Raw genomic sequence first — 23,037 nt, forward strand, 5'->3', positions numbered from 1 at the left:
CCTTCATTTCCCATAACACAACTTGATGGAGTCATTTGTTAGACCCTGCCTGAACTGTCAATACTCGCATCCTTCAAACTCCCCACCCCAGTCTATAAATCTTTAGTTTTGTTGTATTGAAATCTCACGTTCAGCGATTAGTTTCAGTATCAACAGTCAAAACAAAAAATGAAAAAAAAAATGCCTTTCACTATTCGAATGCCCAAGATAACTTCTTCAAATCAGTGCTCCTTTGCTCCAACACACAGTCCAAAACCTTAGAACTAACCCAAACCCAGAACTGAAGAAGCCTCTTGGATGAGAGGTGAAATGTCTACAACTTAGTCCAGCTGTCCTCAGTTCAACACTTGGAGAACCATGACCTGGAAGACTGAGGATCCTCATAGACATCAGTCCAAAACCCAAAGATATTCAGTTTATTCTTACGAAACACAAAAAAGTAGCCAGTCTCCATGACTAAGAAGCTGGAACGAGGACGTTTTTGGCATTCTTATTAGAAAAATGACTTGAATTGATTATCAGAACTGTAGGTGATGAATTCTGTTGAACAGCTAATCAATTTATTGATTGATTGTTTGACCTTTAAATTTTACAGTTCATACTTATCCAGTCGCACTCCTGTTGTTTTTCAGTTGCCATCCCAGCAACTTAGTGACTCCAAATAAGTTTTGGTTTTGGTCATGGCATCAAGTAGCAGCCACTGTAGCCGCAGTGAACAGGCCTCAACTCAAAATCTCATTCAAATTTGGCATATTAATATGTCAGCATTGGCAAAAAACAAAGTGTGTGTGCTGCAGTAACGTCTAGAACTGAAGCTGCAAGATTATATATTTCTGTACAGATTTTTCTTTAAACATTTGGGATGCACTGAAGCTGCACCTGAATGCATTGGAAACTTCTTGTAAAAAGGGTTACAGAGGCCAATAGCAAAATTTTAATACACCGCTCAACCCTACGAGCCTTCAGTGTGTTCAGGGATGTGTGTTGTAGACTCCGAAGCATCTGTTTTCGGTGCATTCACACCTGTATTTAAAGCTGCCGACTTGTAATCAGACCACCCAAGACTGATTTTAGTGTTAACAGAGCCTACATGTCATGGGTGTGCATCACCGAGTTGTGTAACCTCATGCTGCTTTTTCATTGTTGATTGGACTCTTGACTTTCATTAGTTACGGTAGTGCTGAAGAGTTCTTCGAGATTCTTTGGGCAGACTGGCTGCCAGACTGTTTCATAATCCCCTTTTAATTGTCAGTGTCATCTTGAGTTATAGCCATTAAAATGTTGGCCTCGATGAATAAGGAGGAAGGAGCCATTAATAAAACACTTCATTGAATCCAACTCGTCACCTCTCATCCTCACTGCTCACCATCCCCATCCAGCTCTACGTTTCCTCCTCATCTGCCATCCACCGCCGGTCGCCAAGATATTCTCTTTAACTTACTGAACCTCTCTCCTTTTCCAGAGCCAACTTCTTGGAAGCGCAGATCTCTACGCTTTCCCCCCTCTTACCCTTCATTCTTCCAATCAGTGGAGAGCAGCCAGGAAAAAACACTTTGTTGACCATCCAATCAGGAAGCAGTATACAGATGGGCTCCATGTCCCTCAGTGTCATCCAGCTAAAAGACTGTTACAGTACCTCTGGATTAGGGAACCTCACTGTGTTGCAAGGGAAAACGACTTGGTCCAGTCTATATGATCAAACGGCCTCAACATAATTCACACTATTTAATTTCCTCTTAAGTAAAAGTTGGATGCTGTGGGGAAAACTTTTGTGACTGCCTGCCTTTCTGTGCTGTTGGTTTTGATTGAGTGTGTCCAACTGTGCTTCAGTCTTTATTTAGTTTGACATGAACCTAACCTTATTGTTCTAATATAATGGATCTGTGGTTTTTAAGGAAAATAAAATGATCAGAATTGGTGAAAGCACTTGGTGATGCTGATTTGCATTGCTTTGAATTTGTTTGGATTTCACTGTGCCATTTTGGCAGCAAACAAGTGAGTTGTCCTACACTTGTCTGGTCATATGTTTAAGAGAAATTATATACAAGACGGGCAAAGTCTGAAATTGATAAATCCTCTGAAGAAAAAATGTGAATTTTACAATGCCAGGACATATTTTACAACATGCTGAACACATTTATTGCATTATATAGTAATTTTTCTGCCAGCTGCTCACCCCATTCTGTCCGTAGGGGAAAACAGAACTAACATTTTTTAGTTATAGTAGTACTTTGACCGAAAGATATAAAATGATAAAACTGTGGAAAAGTCATAGAATTTTACATCATGGCCACTGTTTGAACTGTTGTCCTGCTGTAAAGTTTAAAGACCTTTCCATTTTATCAATGCTTCCATTTGAAAATTGTCTTTCCTTGTTAAACTACTTGTCTATCTCTTGGCATTTAAAATTTCACTATGAGAGTCATGGAATCAATCAGGGCCATTGTTGGAACCATCTGTCCCTCTGGTGCACGTGTTTCTGAGAAATCTTGAATCATAGGTAAACTATGACTTAACCATGAAAACTACCCGTCAGAAATTGGAGTTCTGCCCGTGCCTCCATTAGGAGACACTGGCGAAAAAAACAAATGGTGTCCACACCCGCTCTGCCACTCATACGGCCCAGTATGTGCAGGGAACGCAAGTGTGTTTGGAAGTGTGAAGCCTGTTAACCTCTAGAAGAAGCAGTGTTTATAACACTATGGCAGAATTAGATTGAGTGATTATATATCGGCAGAATTCTTAGATGAGGGGTAAAAATGTAAAGTCTCACCTCAGGGTGGCTTTAAAAAACACAGAATCAACACATTTTAAAGAAATATCCTCTGCAGACTATGAATGTGCTGAGCAAATGTCTTGGTAAGAGGAGATTAGACAATTCCTGTAGTACAAATGGAAGTTTCGGTCTAGTTTTGTTAATCCTTTTTGGACAATTATCATTTACAGCAAAACCATTAGTTACCTGCCTGGTATAAGTTAACAATATGGGCTTATCACTAAAGTGAACGAAGATCCTCTAGGGAGCTTGAAAAGTAGAAATTAAAATTCATTTGTAATTTGCTTACTAAATTTTGAGACATGTTTAGTTGTGTAAGCAGAATTTTAGGACGAGGGGTCACCGCAGTCATTAGTGTTTATTGATGCTGTCATCCCATCTGAAAAGCGTGTCAGGTCAGAGCATCTCGACTCACGCAATCCTGCAGCCAGCTCACTCTTCTGGGGTCTTTCTCACTCACACACTAACTGCATAAGAGAAAACATAAACATTTGGAAACAGCTATTTTGTGAGATGTAAACCTGAAAGGACTTATTTATTCCTTATTGTGGTATTGCATATTTTCTTCATGCTGCAGTTTTTTTTTTTTCTTAAGTGTTCAGTTTACAATCCACAAACAAGCATGCGAGTTGTTGTTGATGTAGTTTTGACAGCTCTCTCATTGCTTGCCCTCACTGTGTACACTTCTGCTGCCTGATGGTCATTTGCTCCTCATGCAGTTAAAGCCCGTGGGGAAAGAATAATCAACCTACTAATGAAACGTTTACAGTGGAGGCACATGACACAGACCAGCTAAACCAGATGGCCTCATGCCTCAAGGCCTTTGCTTTTAATTTGTGTCTTAAGTGCAGAACTCAACCCATCAGTGGCGTTTAGGAGAAAGATGAGACCAGCTTCAAAGTGTGACTGATAAATTAACAGAGCCATGTTTTTCCTGTGGCAGAGACAGGTTTTTTTTTTTTAAACAAAGAGGAATATAACGCAAATGCCATGACAAAATGACTTCTCAAATCTCAGCACAGAGTCCCCCGTGGTTTTAGTGTAGCACAGCCATCTGGAAAATCTTCTGATAAACTCATGAACATTACTCACTTTGTACGTTTGGCTATTTCTTTGTAGTATTTGGAAATATTTTTATAGCTAGCTCGATTTGCTTGTCTTTTTTTTGTTTGTTTGTTTGTTTTGTTTTTTGGAGCGACTGTCTCCAATGTATGTCATATTATAAACAATTTGTGAAAGTGATGGGAACGGGTTTGTGTGCAGTGCAAGAAAACTGCATCACTGATGTGCTTTTGGGCATCCAAGTAGTACTCTGCTGCTAAATAAAACCAGTTGGCAGCACATACTTTGAATTGAGGCTTGTAAAAATAAATACATTTGGAATGGTTGTGATAGAACTGAACTGTGGTATTTCACGGTAACAATGACCAGACCCTATCCAAAGAACATACACAACCTATCACCATCTGAACTTTCAAAGGGAGACATTTGCAAATGTCTTCTTGGATTGGTTCAAAGCTGGAATGTAACGGATCGTTGCCTCTGTGTCAAATGCTCTCTCCCTGTTTCTCATAATCGCTGAGACATGTTGTATTCCCTCTCACCTCGCCAGTGTGACACCTATGGTAACGTCTGGGCAGACTGCAGCATCTGGAATGAGCAGTCACAGGCAGAAGAAGGCGAAGATTCAAATGGTTTACCAAAAGTAAAAAGGAAAAGAAAAAAAAAACCTGAAACAATTCCACTAATCAGCGAGTATCTGCTAAATCCTTGTAAAGTTTCAGATAGGATTCTCAGCGCTCTGCACCACAAACCCTGGTCAAAATGTAAAGATAAAATCACGTCTGTCATTTTGGTCTGGGTGAAAGCAGGGCCTTTAACCACGGTGGTGAGGCGGCCCCTCCTTTGGGCGGGGTGGCAAAGATGACCTCTGCTTGGTAGGAAGGCCATAATAGCATCTGTGTGCTGACAGTGTGTCATTACACACTATATTTACATGAAACGCAAAAACCAGGGGTGGTAGGTCACGACGTGAAGCTACGGGGGGTGAAGATGCTCTGGTGCATGTCGAGCCGTACAACCAGAGATTACTGGGGATTATAGAAACATTTCGCCTGTAATGTGGCCTACTGTGCATTGTAGTGGTTGCGGGGGCTTGTTTTACAGTGTCATTACACGTTCGTTGCATCGCTTTGTATTGTGCCCAAAGTCCATAGGATATTTTATTTTGATAGTTAATTATAATAGGTGCAGTCAGGGATAGTTTGTCCTGAGGTTAAAGTGGAAAATTATGAGGATGGTAAAATAAATGATGTGTGGTGGACAGAAAAATGCTTGCTGGATACTGGTTTATTTCAGTTCAGCATCACTGAGGGTTGTTTGCCCTTTTCTTACACTGTTGCAATAATTGAAGCAGGAACTGCTGGAGCTGAATCTGTTATTCATTTCAAATCAGAAGTCTCACAGCGTCGCACAAAGTAGTTCCTCCACTGAGGCTAGATGTTAGTCAGTCTTTACACTTAATGACTGTCAGGTGTAACTTTTGCACAGCTAATTGGAGCAAATGGTAAAAACGTATGGGAGCTTGTTAATTAATATAAGACCCAACATGAAGAGATTGTGTGTCGACACATCTTATACATCTGACACTTGATGAAATGCTGTTCAACACATCTACAAAATGCTAAGAATTTACTCACAAACCTATCAATGGATTTAGTAATACTTGGTGCAGCCCTATTTCTCTGCCATTTCTCTGCTCTCAAGCTACAGGGAAGCTTCTTTTTTTTTTTTTCTTATATAGCCACACTGATGGAACAGGCACAGTACTGTGATATCTATCCTCCCAGGGAGACTTGTGGCTACCATGTCTGGGTTCCCATCTTGTGCACTGCAGTTCAGTTCTGAGCTGAATTCAGAGGAATTCAGATGGCTTGCTAATGCAGTGCAGGATGTATGTTTTATTATGTCCTGGAGATACGATGCTAAGCTTTTGTTGGACTGTATTGTGGTCAATTATATACATTATATTTTATAGAAAAGAAGATTTTGATGCATTAGTGATACAAATCTAACGCAAAAACCTCCATAGATTACTGTATATAATGTTGAATAATCAGATATACTTTCAGTTTACTGCCTATAAACTACTGCTGTGTATTTGCCTTTAAAAACACAGACTCCGGTGTTTACCTACTGGAATCACAAGGGACGGATGGAAAACAGCGGCTGTTTTTCGTTCCGTTTATCCAAAGCTTCATTACCCCATCAAACATTTACCTGCGAGCAACATGCTTTCACGAGTTCACACGCACATAGGGCACACATAAAGCATGTACTGTACATTAGCTCGCTGATGCCATAAGACCAAAGGAGTTCTCTGAGCAGCATATACTGTTTGGGTTTCCAGGCTGTGCTCCACTGCCTCTTTAAACCCAAACAGAGGACTCACAACAGCACTAAAACACAAACCATATGCACATATGCCTCTCTAACCATCAGACCTTTCCCTCACACACAAGCTGGATGTTATGAATTTCTATTTTTTCATCATCACCAACCATTTCTTTAAAAACAAAACAAAAATCAAACAAGGGTTGGTTTTAATTCTGACTGCTGAGGACGATAAATGGTTGCTAAGGCAGGAGGGTGGGGGGGGGGACAAAAACACTCTTGATCCAGCGGAGGTAATTTTGTGTGGCTGTGGGCTTGACGGGGTATTTGTGTACCAGTGACATCCTGTTAAGACACAGAGGGTAGTTCAGTCTCATCTGACGTAAGTGGCGCTAATTCGTGTGGCAGCGAAATAATTTCCAGCCCCTAATTGAAGGAGCGTTGCATGTCAGGCTTCACACGCTTTTACACCCTCCATGGCGAACAGGGAGTCTGTTTCTAAGTCAGGGATGATACTTTGTTCCCCACTAAACAAGGGCACTGTGTCCATTCTCCAGCTCGGTGGGAGCAACACATTATTGTCTGTGAAAGTTGATACAACACAAATGCATACCATCTGTCCAAGTCTGACTGTGAAGGGAACATGGTGTTTGTAAAGTTCCAGCTTGGAATTGACTTTTGCAAACCCAAAAGGCTTTTGGCGAGGAAAGCATCATAGTTATTGGTGAGATTATGTCGTCATAGCATTGGTTGTAATGGAAACAGACTCAGTTCTATATTTGAACTGGGCTCTTTGAGACACATGATTAAAATCCTGATGGATGAGTTGCAGTAGTTTACTACTTGTCTACTGTACTTACAAAGAAAAAAATACTCAGGGGTCCATTATATTAAATAGTAGACAGACACTGAGACAGTAAGCAAGTCTCTCACCTCTCTCTTTTCCTTCTTCACACAGCTGCGTCTCTCCCTCTCCTTGACGGCCAGTGGGGGTAAGAGTGGTGTCAAATATAACATCTTAATATACGTCACAAAGATCAAGAATCTTCGGTGTGTTGCTGTTTAGATTTTGCCATGCCGTATTGCTGAGGAACAGACAGGTTTGGGTTTCAAAAGCCACTTCCATTCTGGGCTTCAGTACTCGGTTGGCAAAATACCCAGATTTGCTAAACTCTGATGCTAACAAGTCTCTCATCAAACCTTTTATCTTCTCATTTTTAGCCAGCGTTGGCTACCAACTGAAATGACAAACGTCACCGGTGGCAGATTGTATCAGAGGTAGATAATTAACATTTGACCAAAGGCTAAAGTGAAACTTTGGCTGCTGTCTGCCTAGCGTGCTCTCTGAAAGCCAGTGTTTGTACCTGACCCAGTATCATTTATCAGGGAAAAACAGTGACTCTCCAACATCACATTACTATGACAAGTGGTTTGTGTTTTTGCAGTTCAACAAGACCAACAGAGTAATGAGTTGTCACAACTGAACCAATGTTGATGATAGTGTAATACCAATGTCAGGAGTAGTCTCCCAGATAAAATTATTATCATATGAGTATTTTTAAGCTTGTCAGCACAACAGTTGGGAACAGGAAACTCCAATTATTAGAACAAGTCGCTCATAAAAACGTGTGAGTAATATTTAGTGCTGCTTGTTTCATTTTCAGGTTGTGGGAATGAACATGAACATATGAATGTGTATTAGGTTACAGCTACAAAGTCTTTCTGCCTCCTCCTGAAAAAGGGGGATTTCAGATTAAGCTGAATCTTTTCTCTGAGTTTTAAGTATCTGTTAATTTAGTTTGCTCCAAAGGTTGATAACCTAAACAGATTAGATAAGGGACTGGTAAAGATTCTGATTCAATAAACTATATCAAATTAAGATTTGACAAGATGTCATTGAACTTTAACCCTGTAAACAGGCTTATATGACCAAGTATTTCTGCCAAGTTACCAAAGCAACTTCAAGATTGTGCTGTTTAAAGCCACTGTGTGTAGAAATTTTATCTGACCACAGCATCTTTCAGAATGTCTCTAACTACAAACATTTTTATTTACAGAAAAATTAGACAGTCCTGTGAAAACGGGTGTAGTCTATGTCACTTTAAGCCCCTACATCCCTTCATTTCAGCGCCTCAGGCCTGACCTTTTTTTTTTTTTTTTTTTTTGATGCTACCATTGGGCGGAGTTGGATCTGGAATTTTTGAAATTCTACACATGGTGGCTTTAAATCTGAAACTGTCACAATCACTTTTTCCTACATTTTCTTTTCCACGCCGCTGGTGACTTCCACCGTTTTTTAATGGACACATGATGGTTCCACCAGAACGTACAGTGCAGATGTTTACTCCGTTTCAGCTTTGAGTGACTGATGAGCTGTACCCCCTGAAATGTGAGAGTGGGGGTATCCCATTCTATAAAATACCTTTTTGGGGATGAATAACTGAAGGTGGCTTATGTTTAGGTTGGGGCTTTCAGTTGGGTTTTATGAATAAGGGAATGAATGTATTTGTGTCTGTGAGTGAGGTGCTGCCAAGTATAATACTTTGTATGTGTGTAAACAGTCCTATACTTTATTTCATGTTCTGTGTGTGGTCATCTGGTGTCGACACATCTCAGCAGCTGGTCAGAGGAAAGTTCAAGATACTGTCGGATAAAACGAGTTTGGCTGTGCTTGATCAACTGGATAAATTGCCATTAATTTCCATCCAACACTTTGATGTCCGTCTGTGGTAGAGCTGAGAAGGACAAGTGTAAACTACTTGGATCAGTCCTCACAAAATGCTGTTTTGATTGCAGTTGCATGGCCGAGATTTATATTTGCAGTTGAGCAAAGCTGCATCTTTCTGCATTCCAGGCGATAAAGAGCTTCCTCGGGGAACATGACTCACTTCTGAGTGTGCCGTTAATCAGTTCAGACGTTATCTACAAAAGGGGAAAAGGCAGAGTGGGAAAGTTCAGTTTACATTCGTTTCACAGCATCAGTCTTATTTTATGTTGATCTTCTGTAACGCATGTGCAGCTGTAATAGCTCCAGACAGCGGCACTTTCACAATGTGAAGATTTTTTTTTGTTGTTTGTTTTTTTTTTAATGGGAATATTGAATGATTCCCAGTACTCATCACTACAGAGAATTTATTACAGTAACAGTTTGTTATAATGTTAGTCAATTAGTAGCTTGTAATGGCAGCTTTACCAAACCATTAACGCAACTTGATATCAACACATGGCTCTTGGTCAGCCTTCAAGTCGAGCTCATAAATATGCTGTTGTGCTTTGAAATTTCTGCTGGTCACATATTTCCGCACTTTGAACATACCAGTCGGGGCTTGTGGCATGGCTTCCATTCTTCAGTCCTCGACTCACTCTCACTGTTCAAAAACACTTGTAGACACAGAGCATTTAATCCGCTCTGGGTTCCCAGATGTGTCAGATGTGCCGTTGAGCGGCGGTGCTGAAGGATCTCAAGGAACGTTATTTTGCAGGGAGGGAAGAGAGGAGTCATTTGAGGTAAGTAAGGGGGAAATGTGTGAACAGGAAAACATTTCACCTTCCCGGAGGCTGAGTCAGAGCGCCTCTATCCGAGCTGGGAACAGAGCAGAGAGTGACAGCATCTGGTGACATGATGGTTAAAGTTATGTTAATCAACTGACCTGTGACGCCCCTCAAATTGCACTGGAGGAGTGGATCAGATTATTACCCCTCTACTACTCAGAGACAAAAATGCGAGCAAGACTCTGAGAAAAAAACCCAGCAGGCTAAAACTGCCTTTACTGTCTGAGATGCCAGGGTTACTGCTGTATTTTGGGTGTAGCAGAGACATCCACATATAGCATGTTGCCGTTTGGGTGAGAACACATCCAAATGTTTGCACAGATATTTTAGTTGGTAATTTGAAGAATTTCCAGGGTTTGGAGCTGCAGCTGAATCATTTGTTAGTTCAGAGGTTTCGGTTGAGTTGAACAAAATCTTAGACCCCAGACACACTTTGGAATGCTCCTGCTGAGAACGACTTTAACACACAACGCCAACTTTCCTCAGAGGCATGTCGTATGAATTTGAATCTGGCGCTGATTTGCAGTGATAAATCTATCATAAAGGAATTTCACAGACACACTTTTCCTAATAATTTCCTTGTGAAATATCTCATAATACATGAAAGCGTAAGAATTCTTTCCTTTATGTAACAGGTGAAGCTCTCCTCACTGTAGGTGAAAGATCATGTGCGGATGAACGGAGTGAATACACACGTATAACTGTCAAGGCATGTGATAAGGAGGTGGTGTTGGTATGATGGAAACCGTTATATAAAACACTGAAATGTAGCAGATGGTGATGAAAGACTTGTTTCTAACCCTACATCTAACTACAGGTGTGGATTCCCTGCTATCCATTCATTTGCAGAATCATTGGTTAACTGAGAACGAGGTAAAATTTTCAGAGGCTAAACATCCTGTAACACCAGTCATCTAATGCCTACCTACAGTTTATAAATCTGTGATGAGATATTCTCTGAGGCCTAGTGTATCAGGAAAGGACTCCAGATTTGTTGACTGTCATATATGTTTGTTGTCTCCTATTTTTCCCACTTACGTGAAGGATACAACTGCTACTACTACTCAATAAAACAGTTCCATGCAAAAATACTAAACAATATATCTTTCATTGTGGAGAAAGCTCAAGATGGTGTCCATTTTAAATAAAAAAAATAATTTATTTTTGCCCCCCAGTTATCATGCTACATCTTTTAAAAAAAGCTTTAGTCGACGTTTATCATAAATTTTGAGACAGAATAAATCTCATACCAACTGCTGCTGTATTACATGCAACACCTTTACCTCTGATGTCTCATCCCCACAGGTTTACATACAGAGGCACCCAGAATATGAAGGATAACCTTATGAAGGCTGAAGTTAGAACAAGCAGAATACAGGTATTTATTTCAGGGTGTTATCTCTGTTGAATTTGCAGTTACATTGTCCCAGCTACACAATTTACGTTCAGAAAACAAAAAGGAGAATAAGTCTTTGCCCGAATGAACACAGGAGCTCAGTTAGGAGATGTGAGGTCAATTCACCGCTAGCAGACCATTTTATGTAAAAGAAAAAAAAAGATAGAAAATGATCTAAGGTACACTGGTATTAGACAATGGACAACATGGATAGTGCATTATTATAACTTGAGGAAAAGTGGATTTATAGACCAAATAGTCTCTTCCAAAACAGCATGAATGAGGAACTGATTCTCAACCCTCTCATATCTTGGCCTTTGTTTCACATCTGCAGCTCGATGGTTGCAGTTCAGATGTTTCAGAGATTTTGATTTAATTTAATACCTTTTATTAAACATCAGTTTTATTTGTGCTGATTTGAGTAAATGTATGATTATGTATGTTTGTTGTGTATATGTATACAATACATGTTCCTCCATGTGTCACAAAATTGATTAATGCTGCTTTACAAGATTTACAGACGGTGAATTTTTTTTATTTTTATCTTTTACATATTTTTCATCTTTTACACTCAATGAAGTGACATTAAACGACTGATTCTCTCGTCCTGTTTCTCTAAACAGCTTCTTCTGCTTCATTGACAGTTTGACCTTAGCTCCTGTTGCACAGTCTCCCTCTCAGAGCTTGTGACCAAACCGCTGACTCCTGTTGCTGCTGTGCTCCTTCTTCAGTAAAGCAAACACACACAAAGTCACCTTTCCAGTTATATTTGCGATTTTGCCCATGACTTTCTGTCTAAATGTTTATAATTTTCCGTTTAGACGCTTTGTTTTTGTTTTGGTATATTTAGCCATCCCTCGTCCTGGGCTCAGTGCCCGCTTGACAGACAGTCTCTAATTAGCACAGCAGAAATACATATTTAGAGCTGTGTGGCTTTGGAGACTGTCTTTATTTAAGTCACCAGGGAGAACAATGGAGGAAACAATGGCTGCCTGCAGCAGGCAAAGTCTTCACAGCACTGACTCAGTGCAGATCTTTTCAATGTGACAGTCCAGTTCAAATTGAGATACTGTAAAACAACCCACTCATTGCAGAAGCTAAAAGCTAGTTTATTTGCTCCAATGACAGGGAGTCGATTGTTGTGCTTCAGGGTTTAACACACAGTGTGAATAACTGTGGTACCATGTCTGGTAAGGATTTAGTTTAAGCAAATGTTTTTGGCACATTGGTTGCATAAATAATAATGAATCATAGCGTAAATGATGAATATTGTGGCTGCTTGTAATTAAGACAAGTGTTTGTTCCCCCTAATCATGGGTGACACGGGTGATTTAAGGCGTAATAATAGACATTTTGGGAACAAACTGTTTTAATCTCCCTGTGGCAGTGTTGATAAGAGGAAGCTGTGTCTTAATACTGATAGCTGTTTTGGGTTTGTGTCCTCCATGGAGGCAGGCTCGAGCAGGAAGTGTGGGTGCGGCTGGCAGGCATTTCCCTTGGCTCCCCGCTGAGACTACTTTAAAAGTGAAACTTGAATCAAAGCCTCTACGCTTTCACTTGTCTGCGGTTCACAAATGAGTAAGCAGCAGGGGACTCCACTTCCACTGCTCTATAATTTGGGGAATTAATTCACATTAATTTTAATTTTTGTGAAAACTGAATGGCAGTCACACAGTAAATGATACCCCAAGCGAGAGCTTTGTTTCACCCAGAAATAAAGTGGTGTCAAAATAGCAACACAATGTGTAGGTGGCTGCATGACTGCACTATTTGAGCAGTTTCACATGAGCTGAGCAGATGTGCATAAATTTTTAAAAGCATCTACGGCTCTGTGAGGCTGTACGTGCGCACATCAGAGTTTTGATTTCAATGCTAAAGTCGGCATGCTAACATGCTTACAATAAAAATGCTAAATTATGATGCTAAGCAGGTTTAATGTTTACTACATGCATCATCTTAGTTTAGCATGTTAGAGTGCAAGCGTATTGATCAAACACAAAGCGGAGATGGGGCAGATTCATTAGTTTTGCAAGTATAAGGCCATAAATTGAAGAATCTGTAAAATTAACATTTGGACCTGATCATGGTGCTAAATGAAAAATTAAGGGATCACCAGTTATACAGTTCATCCCAAGGGGGCCATGAATGTACCAGATTTCATGGCAGTCCAACAAGTAGTTGCCAAGAATTGACTAAAAGCCAAAAAAAAAAGTCAACCTCATAGTGTTACAAAATGGTGAAGTCAGGGATCCACCAAAGTCATTAGGATTTATCCTCTGGAGACTATGAATGTCTGTAAAACACGTCAAAGCAATCCATTCCAGTAGTTGTTGGGATATTTCAGTCAAGACCAAAGTGGCAGCGGACCAACCAGCAGACAGGCTGATACTGTCCCCCACAGAGCTGCAGCCAAGTACTGACACATCTGCTCAATCAGCTAACTTGATCTGACTGAATGTCATTTGTACCTGGTCTGATTCAGGTCCCAGGTCAGGTCCCAGATACTAGGAAACAAGCGCACCTTTGAAGTTAGTAAAGCTCTTAGGCTTGCTGGAACTCTTCCACTGTGGCTCACACAAGTTTACTTCCTCTTTGCCAGCAAACCTGGAAATGTGTTATAGTTTTAGTTACAGTATATAGGGTGTGAGTCTGACATGGAGTGAGTCAACAATCCTGGACCTTTCTATTAAATAAGCATGGACTCAGTCATTGTTTGGATCATTCATCTTCCATCTAAAAATGGAAAGTTTTTAAAACAAAAGCTGTGGCGTGTTCTTGATAGATACTGTAACTGTTACTATTAAAACTGAAACAGTACACTTTATTTAAAGTCATGCATGCTTAAGTAATTCTTTGTCCAGTGCCGCTAAACCTCTTGGTCTAGATGCGTTTTCAACCGTGAACCGCTGGCTCCCGTGACATTCTTCCATGTTGCCCGTCACTCAGCAGATGGCGACTGGGCCCAGATGTGTAGGTGTAAACATGCTGTTAATTAGGCCAGAACTTGCTGTGATCTCCTTTCAAAGGCACTGACTCACTACAGACACATTCTCTTTCTACGGCCCCCAATACTCAATCAGCTCCACACCCAAGGCAAATATTTAGGGAAAAAGCAATGAACCCTGTGTTATAGACACTCAAACACACATGCATGTGTATGTAGTACAACACTCGTGAGAACCTACTAATCACTGCTTCATCCCAAACTGTAATGTTATTCTAACTCTTCACCCATAACCCATTAGGAGCTCTTAAATCTCCTAGAGCTTCAGTGATAAGACCCATTATTATAAGACGAAGAGGCACAAATGTCCATGACAGGCAGACCGACAGATGAAGTTACACCATTGGTTTTCCCACTGGCCATTGCTCTTTCAAAATGAATTGGCACAAACATTTTCTTTCTTTGTGGGCAGATTTACTGACTTTACTGACCCCTTTAGTGACTTAATTTAAAAAAAAAAAAGCACCAAGTGACAAATCTAGAAACACTTCAGCTATTTTCTGTAGAAGAGAGTCACCTGTATTGCCCCATGAGCGCGATGTAAGGATTTTCCTCCTCAGGCCACCGCTCTGTACATCTTATTCAACTGACCTCAGCTGACATATATGTGAATGAGCCTCCAACTTTCTCTCTGAGTGATCATTTTACATGTAAATATAGCTGAAATCACAGCACAGCTGTTGTCTTTAACTTGTGTGAGTGGAGATTTTATTAGGCAATGTCGTGGTTATAAAATCAGGATTTTAGCAGAGCAGCAGCATGGAAATGGCTTGGTTATCATGTCGCCTTAATGGACCACGTGTTAGTCATTATTTCATACTTGTTCCTTTGTCTGAAAACAAAAACAATAATGTAAGTGAGAACAGCTTTATTGAGAATTTGACTGTTTTAAAATACTGTACATGTGAGCACAGAAAGGAGAGAAACACAGAAAAAGGGCTGAAACCAACTGATGCAATACTTTTTTTCTGATTTTTAAGAACTTTATTGAACAAGAATACATCAAGTAAACAACCTCTTGGGTATATAATATGTCTGAATACTCCAGGCACATAATAGATGAAAATCGAATAAAAAAAATAAGAATACAATTAAAAAAAAGTTTAAAAAAAAAACAAAACACATTTATTTGGTAAAGCTAAAAAGAATAACAAGTTTTAGCAGCTTTTTTGTTAGAACAGACATTTATTGACAGACATTTATTGTTTGAGGTTTACAGAAACCTCTAATAATTTTGTTTTTTTTCAAGACTTTGGATTCATTCATTTTCTACCGCTTAATCCTCTGTCAGGGTCGCGGGGGAGCTGGAGCCTATCCCAGCTGACTATGGGCGAGAGGCAGGGTACACCCTGGACTGGTCGCCAGTCAATCACAGGGCTGACACACAAAGACAGACAACCACACACACACACACCTACGGGCAATTTAGAGTAGCCAATTAACCTAACCCATGCATGTTTTTGGTATTGTGGGAGGAAGCTGGAGTACCCGGGGAGAACCCACGCAGGCACAGGGAGAACATGTCAAAAATAATAGTCAGGTTAATCACACCCCATACAGCAAATTTGTGATTTGCAGGGCCATCTAAATAATTGGCTTGACCAGTGTACATGAAAAGCTGAGCATTTCATAGTGTCATAGCTTATTGTATAGTAAGTCTCCTTTTTTACATAGTGGCTATATTCAGCGTCCTGTTGGAAATTATGAGCCCTATTGACATTCTATGTGTGATTTTTTGGAAAGGCTCTTGACTCTATTACCTCATTTATTCATCATCAGTTTGATCTGCAAGTCAGTAAATGTCCCCTTTTGCCAAGTCAAGCTTTTCTAAAGTGGTGCCATTATTTATTATGACTCACTTTAATGAAGGTCCCTTCTAAGTGTGCTCACACATGAACTATGCGTCATGAATGAGAAACATTGATTTCTTTCTTTCTCACATTTAACTTTCTTTCTTTCTTTTTATATCTCCGGTTCATCTCCTGTGTCTGAGTTTCAATGTATTCATGTTTCTCTTTGTATTCATGTGTTTATCCACCCCCTCACCAGGGTTACTCTCTCTGAAGGCTGTTTCTCATCTCCACATACCCTGTTTGACACATGGCTAAATACAGCTAAGCCACTCTGCATATTTAACCCAGGTCTTTGTCTATCACCTCTCTCATCTGTCCTTTACTTGTCTTCAGACTTCCTCTCTTATGTTACTGCATAGTTATTTTGATCAAAGGAAATGACACCAAATGCTCAGCTTTTCATTTGATCATTTGAATGCGTGTTGCTTTTTTAAAGTGTGATATCTGCTCCTGTTTAGTTGAGGAAACAGTTTTGACTTTCACTCTTTCTTGCACACGCACATTCCTATATTGTACATAAGCAGGGAACACACACACACGCACATGCACACACACACTTGAGATGAATGAGCAGTCTGATTGATAGTTTGACTTCATGGTGACATCAGTACTTTCCCGGTAATAACCTAGAGCCTCTTCACAGAACCTGATATCCCAAAATACTTTATTCATTAAAGCAGGGAAAGGAAATACAGCTTTCAGATATTCTCAGAGCTAAGTTTTTAACCACCAACTGAGAGGTTAATGTGAAAAATATTTTTTAACATACTGTATAATTTAGTTTTATAGCTTTTTTCCCTGACCTTCCCATAGATTTGTGTGTGCCTCCCTCGCTGAAAACTCGCCAAGTTTCCCTTAATTGATTCTCGCCACATTCCAGCGAGCTGCAAGCCAAGCAGTCGACCTGATTAAGAGCACAGGTAAGATCCAGGAAATAATCCAGCACTGTAGGTTTGTGAGAATTTGTGGCTAAGATTTGGATCTGTATCCTCATCCCTCCAGCTGGAGCAGCAGAGGAGCGTACTGTATCAGCGGAAGAAAAACCCACTCAGAAAAACCTACAATTCAACATAAAATCTTGGCAAGATGATTAACCTGTGAGGTCACAAATTAAAGACAGAAACAGAGGAAAATTTGAGACCACACATGCCAAATCCATGACTTTCAGTGTAAATTGTCTAAAACTCCCTTCAGCCCCAAAAAGGCCAAATTTGCTGCATATTTCATTATTATCAACTCATCATTGTTGCATTCTTGAATTGGCAGCACCTGGTGTCAACTCAGTCAGCAGTTGGTCTGATGTTGGCAGCGTTGGTTAAAACTAAACCATTTTCTGAACCCAGATGTATGAGAATTAACACAGAATAACAGGAGGTGAATATCCTGATTCATTCTGTATCATTCATTCCTATTACTCACCAGACGGCCTGTGAGACACGCCACCACCTTCTACGTTTCACATCCCGTAGGAAGAACACCCTGAGAACAATTGAAGAAAGATATGAATACAGTATTTCATTTTGCTGTTATTTCACTGGATGTTATGCTGTAGTCCCTGGTTGTTAATTCACAGATGTTGGGAGATGAACACCAGCCATTACCACCACACTGTTTTTGCACATGGACTCTGTGGATTGCTCACCCCAGAAAAAAAAAAATATTGTATGTTTCCTGTTATGAGACCTTGAAAAGCACCATGCTGTCCTAGTACTTGCATGCTACAGGACATGCCCTTATCTGACCTCAGCAGTATGGGGAAATATGGCTTCAAAGGGCATGGCATTGATATAATTACACATCTGTTGGTTTTTAATCCTTCTTTCATCCTTAATTCCCATTTTTGTTATGTAAAATATTTACTCAGGTCAGTCATAATCACAGTGTTGCTGGTGTAGACGCTGACCAACACGCAGCCTGCCACGCCCAGAAACTCCACCATACTGTATTTACTTCCACAGTTGGAGTAAAGATACATCTGCGTGTCGCCTTTGGCCTGTCAGTTTTTCATGATGACTGGATGAGTAAAAACTGCACAGCATTATATCGTGAGAGGTTTTGGTGTCAACTTCCCTCCTCTATACAGACATGCACCCTATCATTTAGCCCCATTGCCAAGATCCCCAAGATTATATCATATGAAACTGTGTATAGCTCTCATTTCCTGTTTTGCATTATGCTATATGTAACAACTATGTGCTAAAACCTCTGTATATTATACTTGTGTTATGAGGCATGCAGGTCCAAACAAGAAGAAAGCCTTCATTTTACTGCACTAACCTGCCCTAAACTGACCTGCCTACAGTAGCTTTTCCCACACACAGTGTTCAGAATGGACCTTGAACGGCTCGGCCCTCCGGGTACGATCAAGTATGCAGGCAGCAGCCCAAGACAACACTATAGCAAAACCTCAAATGCCGTACCACCCTGTGTGTTCCTCATTCCATCCATGTTGTCCCGTCTGAACCAGACTGACAGCTGCGCCTTCACTTTCTCTGTGATTTCAACCTCAGAATTCGACCATAAATTGGGTTCCCATGTGAAGGAAAAAAACATCCACCCCATGCTGATGTAACCCCTAATTACAATTGATGTTTTTCCATGGATTCTGACCAAAATGTTGCAGTGCAGACTTTACAGATGGACAGTATGTGGAGGGCAATGACAAATATTGTCACCACAAACGTATTCCAATCTTCTAATGAGATTTTCATGACAAATGCAGTCCCCAGTGGATGATATGATTCCTATTGCTTGTAGTCGTCTATGGTGTTTTACCAGACTCAACTAAGCCAATTGGGGATCAATGCATCAAATGACTGTGTAATACGAAAGGTGTCACTCATAGTGACCAGCCCACTGAAGTTTCCCTCAGGTGTTTTAGTGTCTTTCAGCTCATTGTTTTGCTTTTATTCTCACTGCTCTGACAAAATCCACTGTGCCCAGCATCAAACGACAGGCAAAATTAGTGACTAACTTGTGACACATTGGGGCATTTAGCATCTAAAAAGTCAGCTTTTTCCCCTCAGGAGCTGGTGGAGACCAAAACAGAGCTAAAAGGAAAGTGAGTATTGGATTTAGATTCACCAGGTGATCAGAAACAAACCGTTCCTCATTGAAGTGAATGGACTTTGGTTTGTGTGAAGATGTAACTTCTCCCAAAGTTTAACAAACCTCCGAAGTTATGTTTATAATTAGTAGACCCGCTCATACAGGTCTACTCACTGAACCGCATTATGCGTTGACTGTATTTCCTTCCTTATAAGACATTTACAAAACTTGTTTTGCACCACTCAATGATGCCATCTGATGCGTGAAACAGTGTGAAACCATTGGCAGGAATGTGTTTTAGCATCACCCAAGTGCATAAGATAAACAAAACAGACACACAAACAAACCCGCTCATAGAATAACAGCTCCATAGTGCTACTACAGGTCAAAAATTCCACAGAGACCCTTTAAATCATTTTTTTTGTTTGTTTCATTTAGTTTTTTAAATAATTCCATACAGCACTTTTCCCTCCTAAGCAGATCCTCTTTGCCTACATGACTCCCACAGTCTTAGTTTGGATCTTCTCCAAATCCCACCACCGAGTGTCTTTAACCTAACTTATAACCCAAAGCATTCGATTGATCGAGTTTGTTTGGGTTGGTACGCAGCCTTGGAGATGAAATTCAGAGTGAAAATATCCCTCTCAGATTCTCAAACAGGAGATAGCGAACACACTGGGACAATGTTAAACTCCCCTGTGCTAAATCTTTAGCCTCTCTTGTTCCCTCACAGTTGCTTATTGCAACTTTAATTACCCAAAAACCTTCAAGCTTTGGCTTTTACACACACACATTCAGCTAACTGATCTGTTCTTCTTGTGTTCCCAGGGTTCAAGAGGATTTCAGGCAGTTTGAAGGGCAGACTTTCTAGCGTATGATATTCAACTGTGATGTGAGTCATGCCCATAAACAGACGTCATAAGTGCTCACCGTGTCAAGCCATGGGGCCACATGTCTCTTAGACAAGCCGGCAATTATTTATTCCTGTCCCTTGAGCTTTGACTCCCCGTGTGACGTCTTGTGTCGCCGGCAGTGCCCGGGTGTTGACTGATGTTGTCAGTGTCATGAATCTGTGATGATGTGAGGATGTGAGTCACAGGAGCGAGGACATTGTGACATGCTGTTTTGTTAAAGTCAGAATAGAGGAGCATTCTTTATTCATACGATGATTAACATTAAGTGATTTTGACATTAAAAAGTGTGCCCGGCAAAACTGATCCTCCAACCTTTTGTCCATTAAGTCATTTCAGTCAATTTCGTCACCATTAACCATAAACTGTGAAAGCATGATTCTGAAAGTGCTCCTAGATGAAAACATGACGTTGGTTGACTGAGGAAGCATAAAATGTTCCGTTGTATTATCCTTTCATCATCCATACGCTTTCACATGGCCTTGGTTTTGGCCACATGGATCTCATACTCCAGACTGCATGGAACAGGCACAAATCAGTGGCACTAACCAGTGTTCTGCCTTTATGCCTTCAAGGTGAGGCAGTGTTTTTTTTTTACATTCTTTCCAGCTCTTTGATGTAGATAGTTTATATAAAGTGAATAGTGATGCTCCCACACTGTGATGATATTGAGTTCTGTCTTTTCAAACCCTTCACGCTGATGTCAAATGACAGGGGCCTTTCAGACCTTGTGTTTTAGGCAGCATGGCACCTGGTTGATCTATGCCAGATAAGACCTCAGTATGATTCCCACTCGGCCCCTGTCTGTCAAATCAAACGAGGTATTCACTGGAAAAAAAAAACCTCTCCAGCCTGATCACAAATAATACACTGCACAGAAAAGCAGTTCTAATATGTTATTATTCCCAAATGACGCCCTTTGTGCAGTGGGAGCACTTAATCACTAATAACGAACGCTCGCGCTCTCTCTCTCTCTCTCTCTCTCTCTGCTGTGCAGGAAAGCGCACCAGCAGCTACAGTGGAGATGAAACATCCAAAGAGTGTGACACACATGTGACAGGGCCAGCATCCAAACAAAATAATGATCTGCTGGCCTGAGCAGAAGCGATGGAAAACAGCTTGTTCTGGTTAGATGCTGACCGGTGTGTGTCCCCCACCGAAGGCAGAGCAGCGAAGAGTCAACAGCAGTCGCGCTGCTCACAATATAACAATAAAACAGCACATCTATCCCGCTCTTTCTCCAGTCTCCAAAATCATAATCAAGCTCAGAGGAGCAGCAATAAAAGCAGCAACAAATGGAGAGTTTACCGTAGAACGCATGGAAAAATAGTGAGTGGCAGAACAGACGACAGCAGAGAGACAGTAGGTTTTATTTTGTTATCTAAAGAGCACCTTGTGGCACATTTCACTGACAGCAGATCAGTGACAGCAACTGAAAGAGATAAGCACAGCATGCTGTTGTGTGTGTATTTTGAATGTGTCACGATTTTAGTAAATAGCAGACCAGGCTTGTTGTCATATGGATCACATATTGTTTCACTCAAGACTTAAAACCACAATTAAATGCTGTTTTGATCCACATGCACATCTTTATTCACAATCAACCCTGAATTCATGGTTTCAAAACATAGCATTTCAAAACCAGAAACCATATAACATTTATTCCAAAATGCAAAGAAGTACATTTTAATGTGTTTAAAATCAATCCACATTTCACTGTGTTATAGTTGCAAGTCATAAAATAGGACCCTGCGTCTGTAACTGCCCTGGGGATACCTGTTGGACAGGAGGACTGGAAAACTGGTGAGGAATTTATGTCATATGCTGTCATCTGTCATTTTAAATGCTAATACCATTTCAGTATGGTGTATGGACGGTCTTATATATTTAGCTTAAGCCTAGAAATATGTTCTTGAAGTCTTTGAAACACTGGTTTAGAGAAAAAAAATGCTTTTTCCAAAGATATTCCCTGTTTTGGTATTTTGATGATAGTGGTGAAGAACCCTGCCGAGCTCAGAACAAATTTAGCCCTGTATGAAAAAAATACAGCTCCCTAATTCATCTGAACGAGTTGAGTCTGTCAGTGAAGAAGACGAAGAATCCGTTATTGGCCAAGTATGTTTTTTCACACACACAGGAATTTGACATTTAACCCACTTATGAGAAGTGAACACACACACACACAGACAATCTAGGAGCAGTTGGCAGCCATTGCCAGGTGAGAGCAGCTGGGAGATAAGGTGCCTTGTAATGCAAGTGGATGTTGAGGGATCCAGGATTAATGTAGGTTGCCTACATTTTTTGCCTGTATGGTCCTCGTTCAGGGAATCAAACCAGCAACCTTTCAGTACTAAGCCTGTTTTTCTAACCTCTAGGCCACAGCTGCCCAAACGCAGTAGCAAGGATGCCAATTCAAAGGGCGTTAGCAAAAAAACAGAGCATTGTCCAGCAGAAAAAGTTGAATCTGCCTCAACTTTCACTGGAACACAACGCAACATCTTCCAACTCAACACTGCGGTGGGCACTCAAATGCATGCAAACTCAGATTCCTGTTAGATTGTTAAAGGAAAGCCAACACTCTACTGTTCATCTGAGGACTGTTAGGACTAAAGATAAAAGGATTGCTGCTGTGATCACTTCCCAGAGTTGTGTAATTCTGTCTCACAGTATTATGGATGCACGACTCTAACCAGACTTTCTCAGTTAGAGAGTTTCTCATATTTCATTGACTCATCGATATCCAAAGCAACGCACCCCTATTAGTGCAGTCATTTGTATTTTTTAGTACTGTCATCAACATCGGTAAGTCTCCAAAGTCTATAGGTGTAGTATTGCTAGTCTCCAACACTTTCAGTGACCCCTCCTGCTCTGTGGATGGGGCTCTGTCATCCTTTCAGAGACCAGTGTCATTAGAATACAAATCCCTTCATCTTAGGATAAAGACACTTCGATGTTTTCCTCTTGCCAGTTTGATCTAAAAATCAAGATTAATATGCAACAAATCTCCCTGGCTTGAATTGGGCACATGACTTTGTGGCATGTGCTGTAATTGTTCAGCTACCATAAACTTGACAGAGCAGTATACCTGTGAGGACGCATCTCAT

At 40.6% G+C, this 23,037-nt stretch overlaps 1 protein-coding gene across 2 annotated transcripts in view; it reads left to right on the plus strand.

Annotated features, from left to right (window-relative positions):
• Positions 1-20,138, plus strand: part of bckdhb (branched chain keto acid dehydrogenase E1 subunit beta) — a 69,221-nt gene extending 49,083 nt beyond the window's left edge. Inside the window, exon 11 of one of the 2 annotated variants that reach the window (XM_041044676.1) lies at positions 19,851-20,138. The gene's annotated coding sequence lies outside the window, so the exon portion shown is untranslated. Of the gene's footprint in view, positions 1-1,462; positions 1,927-19,850 lie in introns of those variants that run through there. The other variant, XM_041044674.1, reaches the window with a different exon arrangement.
• Positions 20,139-23,037: the final 2,899 nt, after the last annotated feature.

The sequence above is a fragment of the Toxotes jaculatrix genome, chromosome 8, assembly GCF_017976425.1.
Source record: "Toxotes jaculatrix isolate fToxJac2 chromosome 8, fToxJac2.pri, whole genome shotgun sequence".
NCBI lineage: Eukaryota > Metazoa > Chordata > Actinopteri > Toxotidae > Toxotes > Toxotes jaculatrix.